Consider the following 9,168-nt stretch of genomic DNA (forward strand, 5'->3'; position numbering starts at 1 on the left):
GAGAGTGTGTGATGGACTGATAGACTGTGTGTGTGGTGGACTGAGAGAGCGTGTGTGTGATGGACTGACAGAGTCTGTGTGTGATGGACTAAGAGAGAGTGTGTGTGGTGGACTGAGAGATCGTGTGTGTGATGGATCGAGAGTGAGTGTGTGTGATGGACTGGGAGAGCATGTGTGTGATGGACAGAGAGAGAGTGAGTGTGTGATGCACTAAGAGAAAGACTGTGATGGACTAGGAGAGAGTGTGTGATGGACTGAGAGTGTGTATGTGTGTGCGATGTACTGAGAGAGTATTTCGGTAATGAAGAGAGAGAGTGTGTGTGTGATGGACTGACGGAGCGAGTGTGTGATGGACAGAGAGTGAGTGTGTGATGGACTGAGAGAGTGCGTGTGATGGACTGAGAGAAAGAGTGTGTAATGGACTGAGAGAGTGTGTGTGATGGACTGAGAGAGTGTGTGTGTGATGGACAAAGAGAGAGTGTGTGATGAACTGAGAGAGTGTGTGTGTGGTGGACTGAGAGAGCGTGTGTGTGATGGACAGAATGGTTATGGGTGATGGACTGAGAGAGCGTGTGTGTGATGGACAGAGAGAGAGTTTGTGTGTGATAGACCGTGAGAGTGTCTGTGCGAGATTGACTGAGACAGTGTGTGTGTGACGGACTGAGAGAAAGACTGTGATGCACTGGGAGAGATTGTGTATGTGTGTGCGATGCACTGAGAGAGTATTTATTTATGAGAGTATATGTGTGATGGACTGAGACTATGTGTGTGCGATGGACTGAGAGACTGTGTGTGTGTGATGGACTGAGAGAGAGTGTGTGTGGGACTGAAAGGGTGTGTGTGTGATGAACTGACGGTGTGTTTCTGTGATGGATGGAGAGAGTGTGTGTGATGGAATGAGAGGGTCTGTGTGTGATGGACTGAGAGAGTGTCTGCGATGGAATGAGAGAGTGTGTGTGTGTGATGGACTGAGAGAGTGAGTGTGTGTGATGCACTGAGAGAGTGTGTGTGTGATGTACTGAGAGATTGTGGATGTGATGGACTAACGGAGAGAGTGTGTGATGAACTGAGAGAGTGTATGTGATGGACTGAGAGTGTGTGTGTGATGGACAGAGAGAGAGAGTGTGTGATGTACTGACAGAGTGTGGGTGTGATGGACTGAGAGAGTGTGTGTGATGGACTGAGAGAGTGTGTGTGTGATGGACTGAGAGAGTGTGTGTGTGATGGACTGAGAGAGAGTGTGAATGATGGACTGAGAGAGTGTGTGTGTGATGGACTGAGAGAGTGTGTGTGTGATGGACTGAGAGAGAGTGTGTGTGGTGGACTGAGAGAGCGTGTGTGTGATGGACTGACAGAGTCTGTGTGTGATGGACTAAGAGAGAGTGTGTGTGGTGGACTGAGAGATCGTGTGTGTGATGGATCGAGAGTGAGTGTGTGTGATGGACTGGGAGAGCATGTGTGTGATGGACAGAGAGAGAGTGAGTGTGTGATGCACTAAGAGAAAGACTGTGATGGACTAGGAGAGAGTGTGTGATGGACTGAGAGAGTGCGTGTGATGGACTGAGAGAAAGAGTGTGTGTGGTGGACTGAGAGAGCGTGTGTGTGATGTACTGAGAGATTGTGGATGTGATGGACTAACGGAGAGAGTGTGTGATGAACTGAGAGAGTGTATGTGATGGACTGAGAGTGTGTGTGTGATGGACAGAGAGAGAGAGTGTGTGATGTACTGACAGAGTGTGGGTGTGATGGACTGAGAGAGTGTGTGTGATGGACTGAGAGAGAGTGTGTGTGGTGGACTGAGAGAGCGTGTGTGTGATGGACAGAGAGAGAGTTTGTGTGTGATAGACCGTGAGAGTGTCTGTGCGAGTTTGACTGAGACAGTGTGTGTGTGAAGGACTGAGAGAAAGATTGTGATGGACTGCGAGAGATTGTGTATGTGCGTGCGATGCACTGAGAGAGTATTTATGTAATGGAGAGAGAGAGTATATGTGTGATGGACTGACAGACTGTGTGTGTGTGATGGACTGAGAGACTGTGTGTGTGTGATGAACTGAGAGAGAGTGTGTGATGGACTGAGACAGAGTGTGTAATGGACTGAGAGAATGTGGGTGTGATGGACTGACGGAGAGGGTGTGTGATGGACTGACTGAGAGTGTGTGTGATGGACTGAGAGAGTGTGTGTGTGATGGACTGAGAGAGAGTGTGTGTGGTGGACTGAGAGAGCGTGTGTGTTATGGACTGACAGAGTCTGTGTGTGATGGACTAAGAGAGAGTGTGTGTGGTGGACTGAGAGATCGTGTGTGTGATGGATCGAGAGTGAGTGTGTGTGATGGACTGGGAGAGCATGTGTGTGATGGACAGAGAGAGATGAAGTGTGTGATGCAGTAAGAGAAAGACTGTGATGGACTAGGAGAGAGTGTGTGATGGACTGAGAGAGTGCGTGTGATGGACTGAGAGAAAGAGTGTGTGTGGTGGACTGAGAGAGCGTGTGTGTGATGGACTGAGAGAGTGTGCGTGTGATGGACTGAGAGAGTGTGAGTGTGATGGACTGAGAGAGAGTGTGTGTGGTGGACTGAGAGAGCGTGTGTGTGATGGACAGAGAGAGAGTTTGTGTGTGATAGACCGTGAGCGTGTCTGTGCGAGATTGACTGAGACAGTGTGTGTGTGAAGGACTGAGAGAAAGACTGTGATGGACTGGGAGAGATTGTGTATGTGTGTGCGATGCACTGAGAGAGTATTTATGTAATGGAGAGAGAGAGTATATGTGTGATGGACTGACAGACTGTGTGTGTGTGATGGACTGAGAGACTGTGTGTGTGTGATGAACTGAGAGAGAGTGTGTGATGGACTGAGACAGAGTGTGTAATGGACTGAGAGAATGTGGGTGTGATGGACTGACGGAGAGGGTGTGTGATGGACTGACTGAGAGTGTGTGTGATGGACTGAGAGAGTGTGTGTGTGATGGACTGAGAGAGAGTGTGTGTGGTGGACTGAGAGAGCGTGTGTGTGATGGACTGACAGAGTCTGTGTGTGAGGGACTAAGAGAGAGTGTGTGTGATGGACTGAGAGAGAGTGTGTGTGGTGGACTGAGAGAGCGTGTGTGTGATGGACTGAGAGTGTGTGTGTGATGGACAGAGAGAGAGAGTGTGTGATGTACTGACAGAGTGTGGGTGTGATGGACTGAGAGAGTGTGTGTGATGGACTGAGAGAGTGTGTGTGTGATGGACTGAGAGAGTGTGTGTGTGATGGACTGAGAGAGAGTGTGAATGATGGACTGAGAGAGTGTGTGTGTGATGGACTGAGAGAGTGTGTGTGTGATGGACTGAGAGAGAGTGTGTGTGGTGGACTGAGAGAGCGTGTGTGTGATGGACTGACAGAGTCTGTGTGTGATGGACTAAGAGAGAGTGTGTGTGGTGGACTGAGAGATCGTGTGTGTGATGGATCGAGAGTGAGTGTGTGTGATGGACTGGGAGAGCATGTGTGTGATGAACTGAGAGAGTGCGTGTGATGGACTGAGAGAAAGAGTGTGTGTGGTGGACTGAGAGAGCGTGTGTGTGATGGACTGAGAGAGTGTGCGTGTGATGGACTGAGAGAGTGTGAGTGTGATGGACTGAGAGAGAGTGTGTGTGGTGTACTGAGAGAGCGTGTGTGTGATGGACAGAGAGAGAGTTTGTGTGTGATAGACCGTGAGCGTGTCTGTGCGAGATTGACTGAGACAGTGTGTGTGTGAAGGACTGAGAGAAAGACTGTGATGGACTGGGAGAGATTGTGTATGTGTGTGCGATGCACTGAGAGAGTATTTATGTAATGGATAGAGAGAGTATATGTGTGATGGACTGACAGACTGTGTGTGTGTGATGGACTGAGAGAATGTGGGTGTGATGGACTGACGGAGAGGGTGTGTGATGGACAGTGAGAGAGTGTGTCTGATGGACTGAGAGACTGTGTGTGTGATGGAATGAGAGAGTGTGTGATGGACTGAGAGAGAGTGTGATGGACTGAGAGAGAGTGTGTGTGATGGACTGAAAGGGTGTGTGTGTGATGAACTGACAGTGTGTTTCTGTGATGGATGGAGAGAGTGTGTGTGATGGAATGAGAGGGTGTGTGTGTGATGGACTGAGAGAGTGTGTGTGTGATGGACTGAGAGAGAGTGTGTGTGATGGACTGAAAGGGTGTGTGTGTGATGGACTGAGAGAGAGTGTGTGTGGTGGACTGAGAGAGCGTGTGTGTGATGGACTGACAGAGTCTGTGTGTGATGGACTAGGAGAGAGTGTGTGTGATGGACTGAGAGAGTGTGTGTGTGATGTAATGAGAGAGTATCTGTGCAATGAACAGAGAGAATGTGTGCGTGATGGACTGAGAGATTGTGGATGTGATGGACTAATGGAGAGAGTGTGTGATGAACTGAGAGAGTGTATGTGATGGACTGAGAGTGTGTGTGTGATGGACAGAGAGAGAGAGAGAGTGATGGACTGAGACAGAGAGTGTGTGATGAACTGACAGAGTGTGGGTGTGATGGACTGACGGACAGAGAGCGTGATGGACTGAGAGAGAGTGTGTAATGGACTGAGAGAGTGCGTGTGTAATGGACTGAGAGAGAATGTGTGATGGACTGAGAGAGAATGTGTGATGGACTGAGACTGTGTGTGTGTGATGGACGGAGAGTGAGTGTGTGATGGACTGAGAGAACGTGTGAGTGATCGACTGAGAGTGTGTGTGTTTGATGGACTGAGAGAGCGTGTGTGTGATGGACTGAGAGAGTGTGTGTGTGATGGACTGATAGAGTGTGTGTGTTGGACTGAGAGAGAGTGTGTGTGGTGGACTGAGAGAGCGTGTGTGTGATGGACTGAGAGAGTGTGTGTGTTGGACTGAGAGAGTGTGTGTGTGATGGACTGAGAGAGTGTGTGTGTGATGGACGGAGAGTGAGTGTGTGTGATGGACTGAGAGAGCGTGTGTGTGATGGACAGAGAGAGAGTGAGTGTGTGATGCACTAAGAGAAAGACTGTGATGGACTAAGAGAGAGTGTGTGATGGACTGAGAGTGTGTATGTGTGTGCGATGTACTGAGAGAGTATTTCGGTAATGGAGAGAGAGAGTGTGTGTGTGATGGACTGACGGAGCGAGTGTGTGATGGACAGAGAGAGTGTGTGTGATGGAATGAGAGAGTGTGTGTGATGGACTGAGGGAGTGTGTGTGTGATGGACTGAGAGAGAGAGTGTGTGATGGACTGAGAGTGTGTATGTGTGTGCGATGTACTGAGAGAGTATTTCGGTAATGGAGAGAGAGAGTGTGTGTGTGATGGACTGACGGAGCGAGTGTGTGATGGACAGAGAGAGTGTGTGTGATGGAATGAGAGAGTGTGTGTGATGGACTGAGGGAGTGTGTGTGTGATGGACTGAGAGAGAGAGTGTGTGATGGACTGAGAAAGTGTGTGTGTAATGGACTGAGAGAGAATGTGTGACGGAATGAGAGTGTGTATGTGTGTGTGATGAATTGAGAGAGTATGTAATGGAAAGAGAAAGTGTGTGTGTGATGGACTGAGTGAGCGTGTGTGTGATGTACTGAGAGAGTATCTATGCAATGAACAGAGAGAATGTGTGTGTGATGGACTGAGAGATTGTGGATGTGATGGACTAATGAAGAGAGTGTGTGATGAACTGAGAGAGTGTATGTGATGGACTGAGAGTGTGTGTGTGATGGACAGAGAGAGAGAGTGTGTGATGGACTGAGAGAGTGTGTGTGTGATGGCCTGAGAGAGAGTGTGTGTGATGGACTGAAAGGATGTGTGTGTGATGAACTGACAGTGTGTTACTGTGATGGATGGAGAGAGTGTGTGTGATGGAATGAGAGGGTGTGTGAGTGATGCACTGAGAGAGTGTGTGTGTGATGGACTGAGAGAGTGTGTGTGTGATGGACTGAGAGAGTGTGTGTGTGATGGACTGAGAGTGTGTGTGGTGGACTGAGAGAGCGTGTGTGTGATGGACTGAGAGAGTGTGTGTGTGATGGACGGAGAGTGAGTGTGTGTGATGGACTGAGAGAGCGTGTGTGTGATGGACAGAGAGAGAGTGAGTGTGTGATGCACTAAGAGAAAGACTGTGATGGACTAAGAGAGAGTGTGTGATGGACTGAGAGTGTGTATGTGTGTGCGATGTACTGAGAGAGTATTTCGGTAATGGAGAGAGAGAGTGTGTGTGTGATGGACTGACGGAGCGAGTGTGTGATGGACAGAGAGTGAGTGTGTGATGGACTGAGAGAGTGTGTGTGTGGTGGACTGAGAGAGCGTGTGTGTGATGGACAGAGAGAGAGTTTGTGTGTGATAGACCGTGAGAGTGTCTGTGCGAGATTGACTGAGACAGTGTGTGTGTGACGGACTGAGAGAAAGACTGTGATGCACTGGGAGAGATTGTGTATGTGTGTGCGATGCACTGAGAGAGTATTTATTTGTGAGAGTATATGTGTGATGGACTGTGACACTGTGTGTGTGCGATGGACTGAGAGAGAGTGTGTGATTGACTGAGACAGAGATTCTGTAATGGACTGAGAGAATGTGGGTGTGATGGACTAAGAGGGTGTGTGTGTGATGGACTGAGAGAGAGTGTGTGTGATGGACTGACAGTGTGTTTCTGTGATGGATGGAGAGAGTGTGTGTGATGGAATGAGAGGGTGTGTGTGTGATGGACTGAGGGAGTGTGTGTGTGATGGACTGAGAGAGTGTGTGTGTGATGGACTGAGAGAGAGTGTGTGTGATGGACTGACAGTGTGTTTCTGTGATGGATGGAGAGAGTGTGTGTGATGGAATGAGAGAGTGTGTGTGATGGACTGAGGGAGTGTGTGTGTGATGGACTGAGAGAGAGAGTGTGTGATGGACTGAGAAAGTGTGTGTGTAATGGACTGAGAGAGAATGTGTGACGGAATGAGAGTGTGTATGTGTGTGTGATGAATTGAGAGAGTATGTAATGGAAAGAGAAAGTGTGTGTGTGATGGACTGAGTGAGCGTGTGTGTGATGTACTGAGAGAGTATCTATGCAATGAACAGAGAGAATGTGTGTGTGATGGACTGAGAGATTGTGGATGTGATGGACTAATGGAGAGAGTGTGTGATGAACTGAGAGAGTGTATGTGATGGACTGAGAGTGTGTGTGTGATGGCCTGAGAGAGAGTGTGTGTGATGGACTGAAAGGGTGTGTGTGTGATGAACTGACAGTGTGTTACTGTGATGGATGGAGAGAGTGTGTGTGATGGAATGAGAGGGTGTGTGAGTGATGCACTGAGGGAGTGTGTGTGTGATGGACTGAGAGAGTGTGTGTGTGATGGACTGAGAGAGAGTGTGTGTGATGGAATGAGAGAGCGAGTGTGTGATGGACTGAGAGAGAGTGTGTGTGATGGACTGAGAGATTGTGTGTGTGATTGACTGAGAGTGTGTTTGTGAAATGGACTGTGAGAGTATGTGTGTGATGGACTGAGAGAGCGAGTGTGTGATGGACTGAGAGAGAGTGTGTGTGATGGACTGAGAGAGCGTGTGTGCGATGGACTGAGAGAGCATGTGTGTGTTGTAAATAGAGAGAGAGTGTGTGATGGACTGATAGACTGTGTGTGTGGTGGACTGAGAGAGCGTGTGTTTGATGGACAGAATGGGTATGTGTGATGGACTGAGACAGAGAGTGTGTAATGGACTGAGAGAATGTGGGTGTGATGGACTGACGGAGAGGGTGTGTGATGGACTGAGTGAGAGAGTGTGTGATGGACAGAGAGAGTGTGTGTGTGATGGACTAAGTGTGTGTGTGATGGACTGAGAGAGAGAGTGTGTGTGATGGACTGAAAGGGAGAATGTTTGTGATGGACTGAGAGAGAGAGTGTGTGTTATGGACTGAGAGAGAGAGTGTGTGTGATGGACTGAGAGAGAGTGTGTGTGATGGACTGAGAGCGAGTGTGCGTGATGAACTGACAGTGTGTTTCTGTGATTGACTGAGAGAGTGTGTGTGATGAAATGAGAGAGTGTGTGTGTGATGGACTGAGAGAGTGTGTATGTGATGGACTGAGAGAGTGTGTGTGTAATGGATGAGAGAGAGTGTGCGTGATGAACTGACAGTGTGTTTCTGTGATGGTCTGAGAGAATGTCTGTGATGGACTGAGAGAGAGTGTGTGTGATGGACTGAGAGAGCGTGTGTGTGACGGAATGAGAAAGTGTGTATGTGATGGACTAAGAGAGTGTGTGTGATGGAATGAGAGACTGTCTGTGTGATGGAATGACAGAGTATATGTGTGTTGGACTGAGAGAGAGTGTGTGTGTTGGACTGAGAGACTGTGTGTGCGATGGAATAAGAGAGTGTGTGTGTGATGGAATGAAAGGGTGTGTGTGTGATGAACTGACAGTGTGTTTCTGTGATGGATGGAGAGAGTGTGTGTGATGGAATGAGAGGGTGTGTGTGTGATGTACTGAGAGAATATCTGTGCAATGAACACAGAGAATGTGTGTGTGATGGACTGAGAGATTGTGAATGTCATGGACTAACGGAGAGAGTGTGTGATGAACTGAGAGAGTGTATGTGATGGACTGAGAGAGAGTGTGTGTGGTAGACTGAGAGAGTGTGTGTGTGATGGACGGAGAGTGAGTGTGTGCAATGAACAGAGAGAATGTGTGTGAAGGTCTGAGAGATTGTGGATGTGATCGACTAACGGAGAGAGTGTGTGATGAACTGAGAGAGTGTATGTGATGGACAGAGTGTGTGTGTGATGGACAGAGAGAGACAGTGTGTGATGGACTGAGACAGAGAGTGTGTGATGTACTGACAGAGTGTGGGTGTGATGGACTGACGGACAGAGAGCGTGATGGACTGAGAGAGAGTGTGTGATGTACAGAGAGAGAGAGTGTCTGATGGACTGAGATAGTGCGTGTGTAATGGACTGAGAGAGAATGTGTGATGGACTGAGAGAGAGTGTGTGTGGTGGACTGAAAAAGCGTGTGTGTGATGGACAGAGAGAGAGTGAGTGTGTGATGGACAGAGAGAGAGTGAGTGTGTGATGCACTAAGAGAAAGACTGTGATGGACTAGGAGAGAGTGTGTGATGGACTGAGAGTGTGCATGTGTGTGCGATGTACTGAGAGAGTATTTCTGTAATGGAGATAGAGTGTGTGTGTGATGGACTGACGGAGAGAGTGTGTGATGGAC

Source organism: Hypanus sabinus, chromosome 21 (genome assembly GCF_030144855.1).
Source record: "Hypanus sabinus isolate sHypSab1 chromosome 21, sHypSab1.hap1, whole genome shotgun sequence".
Lineage (NCBI taxonomy): Eukaryota > Metazoa > Chordata > Chondrichthyes > Myliobatiformes > Dasyatidae > Hypanus > Hypanus sabinus.